We start from the raw sequence: 14,061 nt of genomic DNA, 5'->3' as shown, positions 1-14,061 counted from the left end.
TTTCATAGAGTATCAGACTCTTATAAAGGAACAGTTGAGGACGACGGCTACCTGATGCTTGTAACAGGAACACAGCCTCGGGTAGTAGGGTAGTAGCGGCTTTAGACTGCAGACGATTAGGTGTTTATTAGCCAGCCTCCCCTAGAGGTCACTGCCTCCCGTCTAGCGCCTGGAATGACACTGAATGCTTCCTCTCGGCAACCCTCAGCCCCTCTGCCTGCACCTGCATCCCCTTCACTAAAGCATCCTTGTTCGGTGGACCCTTCCTCACACAACACGAGGCATGCAGGGACAGCAAGAAGTGACAAGAGCCTCCCCCAGAGAGGTGGGCACCACCTCCTAAAGCTACGGCACTGGATGGAATATGTCCAGCACTAATTATAGCCAGCACTGAATTATAACCTCAGCTCTGCGTCGTAATGACCCTCCCCTTGCAAAAGCTTCCCGGGATTGGCCTGCTGCCCCCTTCTGGCCGTGGGGAGCATTCCAGGTCGTTAAGGCGGCTGGTGTGGTGTGCTTTTTACCCAGACATGAGAGCGGGAAAGGCAGATACACCGCGCCCCCCGCTCCCCACCCCCCCCACCCCCCCCCCCGGTTAAAGCCACGAGTTGCTGTTTTGAAGCAGGCAAGAAATCCGAAACGAAAAACAGAGAAAGAAGCGAACGACAGAGAAGGGGACTTGCAAGTGAAGAGAGGCCCCACAGATACAGACCTGGACCCCTGGGCCCCCAGCAAGGAGGAGTTCCGCCCAGGCTCTGCATCTGGCTTTTTCATCAGCTCTAAAGGTGAGTCAGGACAGCCCGCGCAGCCTTTCAAGTTGGAGAAATGCTCCCAGCAGATGGTTTCTCAGAATCATTCAGAGGAAGATGGCAATGTGCTGATTTATGCTTCCTGGAAGGGAAATGCCTGCCTTGTGGAGGTGCTTTTCTTAATTGTGTGAAGGGAAAGAAAAGCTTAATCTTCACTGGAGCTAAGGAAAATGGTTTTTCTTGCGGAGAGAATTATTGAAAAGGAACAGTGAACTACAGGGCGGCCGCTAGTTATGCTGGTCTGTCAGCAATAACTTGCTAACCACAGGGTAGTGAGTGCATAGTACGTACCGGGTCTCAGCTGGCGGCTTTGACTTGGTCACTATAAAAGTGTCCCAGAGCTCACAGAAAGCACATTGTCCATTTCATAGGAAGCGAACAATGAAAGGCACTTACGGAGGTGGTGGGATCGCTGAGGCACCCAGTAGGTGTGCAGTAACTCTGCTGAATTCATGCATGATGCAATAGTTGGGAGAGGAAACGTAGCATAGACTGTGTAGGGAGCTACAGACAATGAAGGATTTGTGTCCGGAGCACCTGAAACATCTGTTGGAAATATTCAACGATCTGGTTAACCTCTGCCTTGAGAGGAACAGGGACAGAAATGGTTAATGTTTCACCTTTAAGATTACTCAAAAGCAAGCAATGAGTTGGGGTCCCCATCGCATCTGATTTCGGAGCCACCAGTCTTGTTTACCAACTAAACCACTAAAATCAGAATCACCAAGTCAAAGATGTGCTCTTGCTTCATGTTGGAGCTTTGGGGTGAAAAATAAAAGTAATGCTCAGTACTGACCCAGTGCTCAATGTCAAGAAAACTTAGACACCTATAGATTCAGGCTCACTGTTGAATTATGCTACAAATCAGAGGTTTAAAATAAAGTAGCAGTTGATACATCTGAACACTAAAACTTTAGGGGATGTTAGACAGATAGATCTACAATGGTTTCTCCAACTCAGAGCTACGGACATTTTGGGCCAGATCATTCTTTGCTGTGGGGGCCACCCTGTTCCTTGCAGGATGTTTAGCGGCACCCCTGGCTTCCATCCACCAGCCACTAGCCACCACCTCCACCCTTAGTTATGACAATCAAAAACGTCTGCAGAGACTACCAAGTGTCCCCCCGGAGGTAAAGCTGCCTCTGGGTGAGGACCGCTGAGCTACTCCAACTGGACCGAAAGCTAAAGTATGTTAAGAACGTCATTTGGCAGTTATTATCAATTAATTTCCTTCTGCCCTTTGCTATCAGGCAGCTTCCAGGAGAGGAAGCAACAGGAGCTATTATCACTATTCTTTAAAAAAAAATTTTTTTAAGTGTTTTATTTTTGAGAGAGAAAGAGAGACAGAGTATGAATGGGGGAGGGACAGAGAGAGGGGGAGACACAGAATCTGAAGCAGAGTCCAGGCTCCGAGTGGTCAGCACAGAGCCTGACACAGGGCTCAAACTCACAAACCATGAGATCATGACCTGAGCCAAAATCAGACACTCAACCACCTGACCCCCCCAGGAGCCTCCTCATCACTATTCTTATTGACACAGAAGCACACATGAGACGAGCAATCGTCTCACCGTCTTACATAAGGATGAATTTCTAAGTCACTGTTAATTCACACTGGAGAGAAAAGTACTGCCCAGCTTCCCACCCCAGTCTCGTCCTGTTTCAGATTTCTACCAAAAAAGAAAACCTTCTACCAAGCAAAAGCATTTTCATTTTCTTGGTACTTAGAAACGTTTGAAATTAACTAAAATTGTCATTATCACCAAGATTAACATGGATCTGCTCTATTGGGCATCTCCTGAATGTGAGGTATTGCCCTGTCTTAGAAGGGCTTCCGTTTACAAGGGCTAGGGAGCATGCCACTGAGTTTTGTGAGTTTTGCAAGGTTCCCACCTTAAAAAAATTTTTTTAATGCTTATTTATTTGTTTTTGAGAGAGAGAGAGAAAGAGAGTATGAGCTGAAGAGGGACAGAGAGAGAGAGGGAGAGAGGGAATCCCAAGCTCCTCACTGTCAGCATAAAGCCTCATGTGGGGCTCCATCTCACCAACCATAAGATCATGACCTGAGCCAAATCAAGAGTCAGGTGCTTAACTGACTGAGCCACCCAGGCACCCCTGCCATGTTCCCACCTTAGCAGTGAATAGATCTTTGAGTTTTTTAAAAAATATTTTTATTTATTTCTAGGAGAGAGAGAGAGAGAGAGACAGCGTGAGCAGGGGAGGGTCAGAGAGAGAGGGAGTCACAGACTCTGAAACAGTCTCCAGGCTCCGAGCTAGCAGTCAGCACAGAGCCCGAGGCGGGGCTCGAACCCACAAACCGTGAGATCATGACCTGAGCGAAAGTCGGACGCTTAACCGACTAAGCTACCCAGGTGCCCCGATCTTTGATTTAAGCCTGTAAATTCACACAGGGAATTCTGTGAATAAAAAAGCAAATCTGCTGCTATATTTTCAAATTACAGCGTTTTTGGTGGGCTTGGCACCTCCAAAGGTACTTGTTTTTGTTTTGAATTGAAATAAATCCACATCAAATATCATAAAAAGTAATTCACAAAACGAGATAGATGACAAAAAAAACAAGTCATGAAAGACTGTGCAATATCCCTGGTAAACCAAAATTAAATTAAAACCATAACTACATTCCATTTTTGCCTATTAAAATAATAAAAATGCTGAGGCGCCTGGGTGGCTCAGTCAGTTAAGCATCCGACTTCGGCTCAGGTCATGATCTCACGGTTGGTGGATTCGAGCCCCGCGTCGGGCTCTGTGCTGACAGCTAGCTCAAAGCCTGGAGTCTTCTTCGGATTCTGTGTCTCCCTCTCTCTCTGACCCTCCCCAGTTCACGTTGTCTCTGTCTCTCTCTCAGAAATAAATAAAACATTAAAAAAATATTCAGAATTTACTTTATAAAAGAATAAAATAAATAAATAAATAAAATAATAAAAATGCTTTAGTCTTTCTAACTCCAAATGCTGGCTAGGATATGGTGAAACTGGCACTTTAATGTACTGCGAGGGACACCATAAATGGATACAACTCTTTGGGAAACTAATTGTATCTCAAAAGCCAGAAAATTGCTCACCCTTTTAAATTCAGTAATCCCACATCTAATTATTTATTCTAAGGAAGCATCTAATGTATGGAAAAAGCAATTTTCATGGAAATATATGTCTCTTAGGAACTGTGAAAATAATCAGAAATTGTAAGTAAATATCCAGTAACCAGGTACGGGTAGGCAGAGGAGGGTATATATCCTGCTCTGTGGAATGTGGTAGAATTATTAAAATGATGGTTATAAAGACCACCTAATTACAGAAAGAATTCTTATGTCAAAATGCGGAGTGTTAATTTAAGGTACTGGTGAATACAGCCATCTAAAATGTGTGTGTGCATGCACGTATGTACATGTACAGATACATATACACACACTTGAAAGAAAAGCTCTTAAAGTACTAACAGTTGATGGGCTGTGTGTTCTGCAGTTGTTTATAGTGACAAATAGTTTTCTTTTCCCTATAACTGAATTTTCTGTTAGTTTACTTCCGTAATTGTAAAGACAGTATGCCGAATGAGAAACAGAGTAGGGGCGCCTGGGTGCCTCCGTCAGTTAAGCGTCCAGCTTTGGCTCAGGTCATCACCTCACTGTTCATGGGTTCGAGCCCCCGTCGGGCTCTGTGCCGTTAGCGCAGAGCCTGGAGCCTGCTTCAGATTCTGTGTCTCCTTCTCTCTCTGCCCCTCCCCCGCTTGTGCTCATTCTTTCTCTTTAAAAAATAAACTTAAAAAGAAAAAAAAGAGAAAGAGAGAGAGAAACAGTATTTCCTCACTGCCATCGCATCATCACATCTATCTATTTTTGTTTTTCCACTCTGGTGACTTGTGTCTGCTTATCTATGCCCCTCAGGCTACTTTTTATCTCCGGAATTGGGGGGAAACAATTTAATTCATTTCCTTTCAAAAAATACTTCTTCAGTGTTTTAAATTATAAACGTAGAATACCTGCTCAGGGGTAGAAAGGTAAGGCAGGATCAGGGAATAAAGTACAAACAAAAATACTCCCCATTCGCGCCTCCAGCCCTGTCTTCAGACCCCATGGTCCGAGTTCTGCTTTGTCTCTTCAGAGGTAGCGGGTGTGAACGTGGGGTGAGTCTGCTTCTGAGCTTTCCCTGTGATTTCACATATACAGGGAGACAATCCTTACACCAGTGAAATCGTATCATAGGCATCACCCGGCCCGTCCTGGTTGTGACAGATTGTGCCAAATTCCCCTCCAAAGAAGTGGTACCGACAATGTATCCTTAGCTCTGTTTTCCTGTCTCCTCACTAAAACCTTAAACTGTCTGATCTTTGCCAAGCGGATAAGGGAAGGATGATAGCTCACAGTTGTTTTAATTAACATGTCATTCCTTATCAGTGGAGTTGAACACAGTTCATGAAGCCTCTTGGCCAGCATTTGGGAGTCTGCGTGGGAATTCTGTCATCTCGCTCTGGCTGGGCGCCAGGGCTCAGCTGCAAGGTCACAGCCACCTGTCTCTTCCGGAACATTCTTGAAGGCATGACAGAATTAGTAGCGTATCATTCTCTTTTAGTTCTCGTCCATCTTACCAGCTTATGAAAAGAAAGGGCTTGAGGGAGTAAGAATTGCCCCGCTTACAAAATGATCTCAAAACCTGTCTTATGTCGGTTTGTTCTTTTGGATACCACGTTACTGGATCTGGTCTTGTGACCCGTGAGGATATCTTTGGTTTTTAAATGCACGTTTAGATATTTGAATCTGAAAGTTCTCTATGCCCTCCCCCCCTATTTTTTGTAGTGGACACTGGTCAGGTTCACGGGAAATTGCACGTGTCTCCTACCCCATTTAGTGGCCCCAAGGTACAAACGGTTGTACTGTCATGATGTGACACAGGGAAGTGCAGAATGGTTTCCACAAAGCTGCTGTGGACTTAAAACCTGGAATATCTTGGAGGCGTCTAGGTGGCTCAGGCGGTCACTTGGGCTCAAGTCATGATCTAACGGTTTGTGAGTTCGAGCCCTGCCTCAGGCTCTGTGCTGATCTTCTATCTCCTTCTCTGCCTGCCCCCTCCCCCCTCTCAAAAATAAATAAACATTAAAAAGTATTTTTAAAAACCCGGAATATCTTGGGCTGTAGGTATGATAGGAACAATTCAACTCCACACACAAGTCTGAGTATTTTGTTCTTATTTCTCCTCCTTCTGTTATTTCCCTTCTATGATGTAGGAGGAAAATGTTATGGCCCCTGGCTAGATGTGAAGTGCACACCAACCCCTGAGAAGAAAATCCCACCAGCTTCCAAATGCTATTTACACACTGATCCCTGGTGCCCAGGGCCCGTGTTAGTAAAGTCTGTAAGTTCTGGAACTCCAAAGGCCGAGAGGGCCGGGATGCAGAACACCTGGAGCTGAGAGAGGACGAGACCATGTAGGGACCCAGGACACGGTCTCTCACGTTGCCAGAGGTAGAGGGAGTGGGGTTTGTCTCCCCTCAGACCGGCCAGCACATACAGATGACAGGACCTGCCCAGAGCGAGGGCTTTGTGTCATACATGAGACAAGCCTGTTCTTTACCTCAGAAGGGGGAGGAAAGGATCCATCCCCCAGTTGAGAAAGACTCTTAGGAGCCGTGCTGGGCCAGAACCCCCTCCTGCCCTTTTCAGCACCTGGGCTTGTCCTCAGGTACAGGATGATTGTTTTCTAGATGGGGTTTTAAGCAGCTTCCCTCCTCTGGCACCCTCGTGATAATCGACCTCCCTGAGTGTGGAGCCCAACAATAAATCTGTAATTCATTCAGCAACCAGCTGTTTGTGACTGAGGGACTGCTTTCTGCTTAACGAAAGGATGTGCGCCTGGAAAAACCCATCAGGCCAGAGAAGTGGTCTCCTTTCACGCCTCTCCGTGGAAAGCCAAGTACATGCTACGGAAGGAGGCTCTTGCTTACTCACGGCGGCGGTTTTCTGGATTACCTGCGTGTGGGAATGCCAAGGGGATGGATTCTGCAAGGATCCTGTGGAAAAAGTGGAGCCTCGTGAGGGGACATTTGAATAGCTGTTCGTGGAATCGCTCATCAAGCTCTTTTATCATCTCACTGTAATTGAAACTACCAAAGTCGGCTCTGGTGGAGGGAGACGGGGCATCTTGAGTTTGGCAGATCACTAGACACGTGACTTCCAGTCTAGCTCTGTGACCTTGGGCTTTGCTCTTCTGACCCTCAGTTTCCTCATCTGTATAATGGGGATAGTACTCCTTCCCTGTGGAGATGAGATTGTGCATCCACAGGACCGAGGGAGAAGGCACACTGACCTTATATCCCTTGACTCACACTGGGAAGCCTTTCTTTCTGGGGTTCCTCCCCTTTCCTCCTGCTCCGTGGTGAGGAGGAGGAGAGACCGTGGGCTTGGAAGTCACCGAGACCAAGCTTCGGACATTCACGGAGGTCTCATTTCAGATGCCAGCTCTCCGGCTCACTAGCTGAGTGACTTGGAACAGACAAACTGTCTGAATCTCATTTCTTCCTGTAAAATGGGGGCGTGCCTGCCTCCCGGGGGGCTGGGGGGGGGGTGGAATGAGGTAGCATATGGGAGACCTTGGCAGCACGCCAGCGCTGTGCCTCTGGTTTGAGACCAACCCATCCCCTGTCACATTGACTCCTACTTGCCATGAAGGGGATACTGCAGATACCAGGCCAGGTTTTGAGTGTGACATGTCCCCGAAGGAAAGTGATGGGCGATACAAGCCCCATATCTCATCATAATCCCTGGAGCTGAAAGCGCTGGCTAAATCACCTGGCCCCAGAGTTAGCAGAGGATCAGCGGGGCAGAGAAGCTGTCAGAGAAAGAGCTGCCAGCCTGGGTGGCCCCCTGCCAGCAGGCTCCTGCTGAGCGAAGGCAGTAGAATAAATCACAGCCAACCACAGCTTCTCTGCTCTGCTTCTCAGCCGTCATTTCCACCTCTGTCCCTGCACTGCAAAGACCCACCTGTCACCGCCAGCTTCCCCGCGTGAAGGTCTTTCCACCCGGGAGTGCTGCGCCGGGTACTGCCGAGATGCCCCGCTCCCCTGGTCTGCAAGCCGCTGCGTGACTCGCATTGATGAGGTTTTGTTTTGTTTTATTGACTTGTTTCCTGAACATTAATTTTCTTTTTATTTGAGGAGAGCTGACACTGCCATTAGTTTCAGGCGTACAGCGCAGTGATTCAACAAGTCCAGACGTTACCCTGGGCTCGCTACGGTGTAGCTACCATCTGTCACCGCGCAGCACTGTTACAGTAACACTGGCTGGGTTCCCTGAGCTGTGCCTTTGATCCCCGCTATTCGTGACTTATTCGTTCCGAGACTGGAAGCTGGTATCTCCCTCTCCCCTGCACCCACGTGGCCCATCCCAGAGCTTGCTTGCAGATGGAACTGTGCCTGTTCAGTTCACGTTCCCGGAGACACGTTCTGTTAACACCCTGTCTCTTGCGTCACGCCTGGGTCAGCCAGCCCTCACAGACCCCAAACTCTGCCAAGCAACAAAAACTTCTCCCATGTAGAAAATTGTCCAGCTGCCCATAACGAGGCTTTAGGGGCAAAGGAACAGAACCCCCACCCCGCCCCCCACAACCACTTCACTTGATGTCTGTAAAGAGCGACATCATTCTCCTGGGCAGGGGAATTTGCTGTCTGACTTGATTGGTTGGAATTTTACTGTGTGTTATAAAATTAATGGATACATTGAGGCGACTGCCTGACTCAGTCAGTAGAGCATGTGATTCTACTGTGACTCAGGGCTATAAGTTCTAGCTCCATGTTGAGTGTAGAGATTACTGGAAAACAAAATCTTTGGGGCACCTGGGGGGCTCATCTAGTTAAATATCTGACTTTGGCTCAGGTCACTGTCTCACGGTTCGTGAGTTTGAGCCCTGCGTCAGGCTCTGTGCGGGGAGTGTGGAGCCTGCTTAGGATTCTCTCTCTCCCCCTCTCCACCCCCCTCCTGCTCTCGCATACGCTCTCTCTCTTTCTCAAAAAAAAAAAATAAATAAAAATAAAATCTTTTTTAAAAAACCCAAGTATACACAAATACGTTTTGAAAAAAATAAATGAAATTAATAGATACTTCTTCTGAGGAAGGGGGGCTCTTTCTCATAGGATCGACCAACTTGCTCAGATCATAGCAAGCCCACCGTGAGGCTGGAGTAGGATATAGGCTTCTCGAGTTTCAGTCCCAAGAACCATGGTCAAGTCCACGGTTACCCTTTCTCACTGGGCCCTCAGGGAGTGCTGTTATCATGGAAAGCAGTGGCGGGCATGTGGAAGTGAGATGGACTCTAGCTGTGAGCACTGCCACTTGTCAGCTCTGGGCTTAGCTTCTCTGGGTCCCTGAGGCCCCTTCTGTAAACTAGAGTTAACACTACTTCCCAGACAAGATTGTTGTGGGGATTAAACAGGAGAATTTGTCCATAAAGAGTTAACTCAACACCAGGCACATAACAGCTGCTCAGGAAGTCATAGCTATTACCATCTCACCTCCACCCCGCCCCGCCCCTCCCCTGTATCTTCCCAGCTGGGCATTAGTGGGCAAGCCTCTTAACCTCTCTGAGCTTGATTCCCTCATTCCTGAAGTGAGAGGCCCTTTCCCTACCTGCCAGATAATGGCTAACAAGGCCTCACCTGCAAGGAGACCGGCACTGAAGTGGGGGCCCCAAATCCCAGGCCGACCAAGGCCACCCCGCAGGTGCAGAGACCATGCACGAGGTAGCTGATGGGGGCTGAGTAAATCCTGCCACGGCCTTTCTAAGAAATCATGTTTGATCCCCAGATCTTTGTCAGCAAGCAAGAACAGTGCCAGGAGGTCTGGAGAGGGCGTGTCATTGATCCATTTCCAAAATCGCCAACAACGGCGAGTCACAGCCCTGAGAAATGTCCTAGTTTTGAAGGATTTGGGGCTCTGGGATCCCGTGGCTTGTTAGCATGTGACATAGCGTGTGAACAGTGAGCCACGTGGCTGGTCTGTGGTTGGCTCAGTGTCCTGCCGTCTGCTAGTACCTTCTAGTTCTACTCATTATCTAGTGACCTGTAGTGTTCTCTAGTGCACAGGTGTGTTTTCAATATAATACGTGAATGGAGTCGTTGATAACAACCAATATGCAATGGCATGGGGGCTGGGAGAGATGAGAAACAATTGGGTTTGCATTGGGGTAGCTTTCCCTTGTACCCACCGCACCCTGTCTCCTTACCAAATGGGACTCTTCCCCCGCCACCCCCCGCGGGAGCCCCCTGTCTCCCGAGGGGCTGGACCACGTTACAGAAGGCCCCGGCTACATCATGACATTTGGAATATCCTGAAAGCAAATCCCAGGCTTTGAGTTTCCTTGGGATGAAAGCACTCACCTCATGGTGAGATACGTTGTTTAAGGCTTCCCACGAGGTTCCCTTTATATACGGTTTATAAAATCTTAGAGCAGTACCACCGGGAAGCAGCAGTCAGGAGGCAGAACAGATTAAGGTAGAGGGGACAATGATGGGCGCTTGGCTACAGCAGTACTGACATGTGGATGGCCACGTACGACCTCCAGCTGCCCACAGCCCTGTCCCCGCACGGTGTCTGGTTCACCGCTGAGTCCCCACACCTCCGGTAGGGCCTGGCACATAGTAGGAACACAATGGCCGTCCACTGGATGACCAGATGAGCGACTGAGTGATCCACCTTCTCCTCTAGCTGATGGATCCAGCCCCATCTCATCCAGCCTGACACTTTACCCCCTGGATGGCTCTGGGGGCCGCGGCCCCTGTCCCCACTGGAGCACACCTACCACAGTGCTGGGGCCTCTGCCTTGAGGCTCTGATGCTGTGCCAGGAATGTGCACACACAGGCAGGTTCACTGGCCTCTGGAAAAGGTGACACCTTTGGCCATACTATTGTTCCATGTTCTCCCACCCCACCTCTCCATACACACCCCTACCCATGCTTGCAGCGAGAGCCCTGACAGGGAGACCAAGCTGTCAAGAGAGGAGGTATCACTCTCAGGGTTTCCCAGAAAAGGGAGGTTTCCACGTTGCACCGAAAGTCCCCTGGTCTAGGCCATCAGCTCTTCAAGTGTCCTTGAACGGTGATACAAAGCCTTTTTATCAAAGCCTCGTCCACCTGTGGTCTCCTTGATCCCTGGGCTTTCACTCTTTGTTTTGTGAACAACTCTGTGTTCATCCTGGACCACAGCAGGACCTCCTATGTGCTCCTCCATCCCCTGCCTGGTCCCCTCCGCACACGCTCCACACAAGGCCAGGGAGGTCACTCCCTGCTTGCTGACTCCCCATTCCTGCAGGGCTTCAGATCACTCGAAAGACGCTTTGTAAATTGAGCCCTGTTCACCTCTTGTGTCATCTCTTCCTTTTTGACTCCTTGGCATGGAAAAGGCAGCCAGACAAAGAAGTCTCAGCTTCCCTGAAAACATGAGGCTCCCTTTGTTTCCTGAGGCTCCCCAAAGTGCTAGGAAACCACCCACCTGCCCTCTTAGGTAAAGATTGGATCAGACAAAGGGTGCCCGGGTGACTCCTGGGGCTCCCCAAAGTGCACCTCTCCACCCACCTGCCCTCTTAGGTAAAGATTGGATCAGACAAAGGGTGCCTGGGTGGCTCAGTCAGCTAAGCAACCACTTCAGCTCATGTCGTGATCTCACGGTTTGTGGGTTCAAGCTCCGCATCAGGCTACAGAGTCTGCTTGGGATTCTCTCTCTGCTCCTTTCTCATTTTCCCTCTCTTTCAAAATAAATAAACTTTTAAAAAAAGAAGATTGGATTGGGCAAGAATCTTCATTGGATGCTAAATCCAAGAGGAAATTTTGATGACCTGCAGGATGCTTGCATTGTCTTAGAATCCTTCCATAGACTATTGGTTGGGAGTGAAAGAAAAAGAAATAGTAATTCTTTTTGGGAAAATTGGGAAACACTTTGGGGTTCAAAATTAATATCACTAATGCAGCAATCTGGCCAAGAATGGACAACCTCAATCTAAACACAAAGGGACCTCTGACAAATCCAATGTAAGGAATGTTCTATTTGAACATATTTTTAATGTTTATTTATTTTCAAGACGGGGGGAGGGGCAGAAAGAAGGAGACACAGAATCCAAAGCAGGCTTCAGGCTCTGAGCTGTCAGCACAGAGATTGATGCCGGGCTCAGACCCCCAGACTGTGAGATCATGACCTGAGCCAAAGTCAAGTGCTTAACCAACTGAGCCACCCAGGTGCCTTAGGAATGTTCTATTTGAAGAGAGGGCAAAGGGGCACCTGGGTGGCTCACTCAGTTAAGCATCCAACTCTTGGTTTCAACTCAGGTCATGATCTCACCATTTGTGAGTTTGAGCCCCTTGTCAGGCCCTCTGCTGACAGTGTGGAACCTGCTTGGGATTCTCTCTCTCTCTCTCTCTCTCTCTCTCTCTGCCCGACTCCTGCTCATGCTCTCTCTCTCTCTCTCAAAAATAAATAAATAAGCTTTAAAATAATAGAGTGGAAGGGACTCTACTCCGTCTTAGTCTGTCTGGGCTGCTCTAGCAACTTCCCCTGTACTTGGTGACTCACAAACAACAAACATTTATTCACAGAACTCTGGAGGCTTGAAGTCCAAGGTCAGGGTGCCAGCACAGCCAGACTCTGATGAGAGCCCTGTTTCAGTCGCAGACTACTAACTTCTTGTAACTTTATGTGGCAGAGGGCAGAGAGGAAGCAAGCTCTCTGTGTCTTTTTCCAGGGCACTGGTCCCTTTCTACCCTCATGACCCCGCCTTATTTGAATTACCTCCCAAAGCCCCAAGTCACAGTGGGGATACTGTGGCAACATGAGTGTAGGGAGGACACATCCCGTCCGTAACAACTATATTCCTCCAATGTGTCGACATCATATAAAACGAAGAAAGGGTATGGACATGCTCCAGATTCAAGGAGGCTAAGGAGACATGGCAACAAAATGCAATTATCTGACCCTACCGTGGATCTTAAGACTTTGTTAGGTCAATAAAATTGGAATCTCGATGGCAGACTAAAGTATTGGGTCTGCGTGGATTTAAGAAGTTGCCCGCTGTACTAAGGTTATGTAAGAGCAAATCCCTGTCTTTAGGAAATAATACAGTGGGATTATTTCCAAACAAAAAGTTTAAAAACTTAAAATGAGAAGCATACAGACAAAAAAACCCCCGAGTGGTGGGTACCTGAATGTCTGCTCTATTATTCTCTACTTTTGTGAGTGTTTGAGAATTTCGCAAGTACCATTCCTCTTAGAATTTAGACTGGAGAAAAGCCTCCCTGGTCTCATCCCAAACTTCTTAAAGTGCTGCACCAGAGAACACCAGAGTGCTTTCCTTGCGAGTGACTTTTACATTTTCTCTTTCTGTCTGCATTTTCCACATTTCCTGTAAAGTAGTACGTACTTCTGTAATCAGAAAGAAATGTGATATTTTTTAAACAATCTTCAGATATCGCCTCAGATTGATTTGTGCCTGGTCCCTATCCACATGGAAACTTAGCTAAATGGGGGTAGGGGGTAGAGGAGAGAGGTGTGAGGCCTCATGGGAGTGACCCATCCATCTGTCTGTCCGTCAAGAGAGCAGGTCAGTCTCTGTAATGCCCTCAGACCCCTCCCAGCCACCTGGTAGAACTTTCCAGAGCTCCTCTGGACCACTACCCAGCCCTGACCATTTACCTCCCATCTTTTAAAAACATTTTTTTAGTGGTTATTTAAAGCATTAAGCTTATTTAAAGCATAAGCAGGGAAGGGGCAGAAAGATAGGGAGACACAGAATCTGAAGCAGGCTCCAGGCTCTGAGCTTTCAGCACAGAGCCCGATGTGGGGCTCAAATCCACGAATGGTGATATCAGACCTGAGCCCAAGCTGGACGCTCAACTGACTGAGCCACCCAGGTGCCCATCCTATATATTATTTTCCATCAAGTTCACTCTGCTGCAGTACATTTGCTTCCCTGTGCCCTGACCCCGGCCTGGAGGATGAATTTAATAACTGGGAAGCAATGAAATCTTGATGAATGCATGTGCGGTATGTGTGGCTGGCCTCCAGCCATCACAGGATAACTCAATTAAATGCAATGCGTGTGGTGAACACAGGTCATTTGCACTTGTCAGGGCATCCCAGGAAGTGCTTTTAGCTCCACACAGAGATAGCAGCTGAAAAGGGGCCAAAAAAAGCACAGACTCAGGAGGGACGCCAGGAGAAAAGGCTTCCAGCCTGCGACTGGACCCAAAGAACTGTGACCC

The 14,061-nt window shown here is 48.1% G+C and overlaps 1 protein-coding gene across 1 annotated transcript in view; it reads left to right on the top strand.

Moving 5' to 3' along the window:
* Window positions 1-646: 646 nt before the first annotated feature.
* The window catches only part of TMEM272 (transmembrane protein 272), a 29,398-nt gene continuing 15,983 nt past the window's right edge, over window positions 647-14,061 (top strand). Inside the window, 1 exon segment of the mRNA XM_039236115.1 lies at window positions 647-785. The gene's annotated coding sequence lies outside the window, so the exon portion shown is untranslated.

The sequence above is a fragment of the Hyaena hyaena genome, unplaced genomic scaffold (genome assembly GCF_003009895.1).
Source record: "Hyaena hyaena isolate Hyena2069 unplaced genomic scaffold, ASM300989v1 scaffold_106, whole genome shotgun sequence".
Classification (NCBI taxonomy): Eukaryota; Metazoa; Chordata; class Mammalia; order Carnivora; family Hyaenidae; genus Hyaena; species Hyaena hyaena.
The sequence above is the reverse complement of the archived record's forward strand: the minus strand, read 5'-3'. Positions and strand labels throughout refer to the sequence as shown.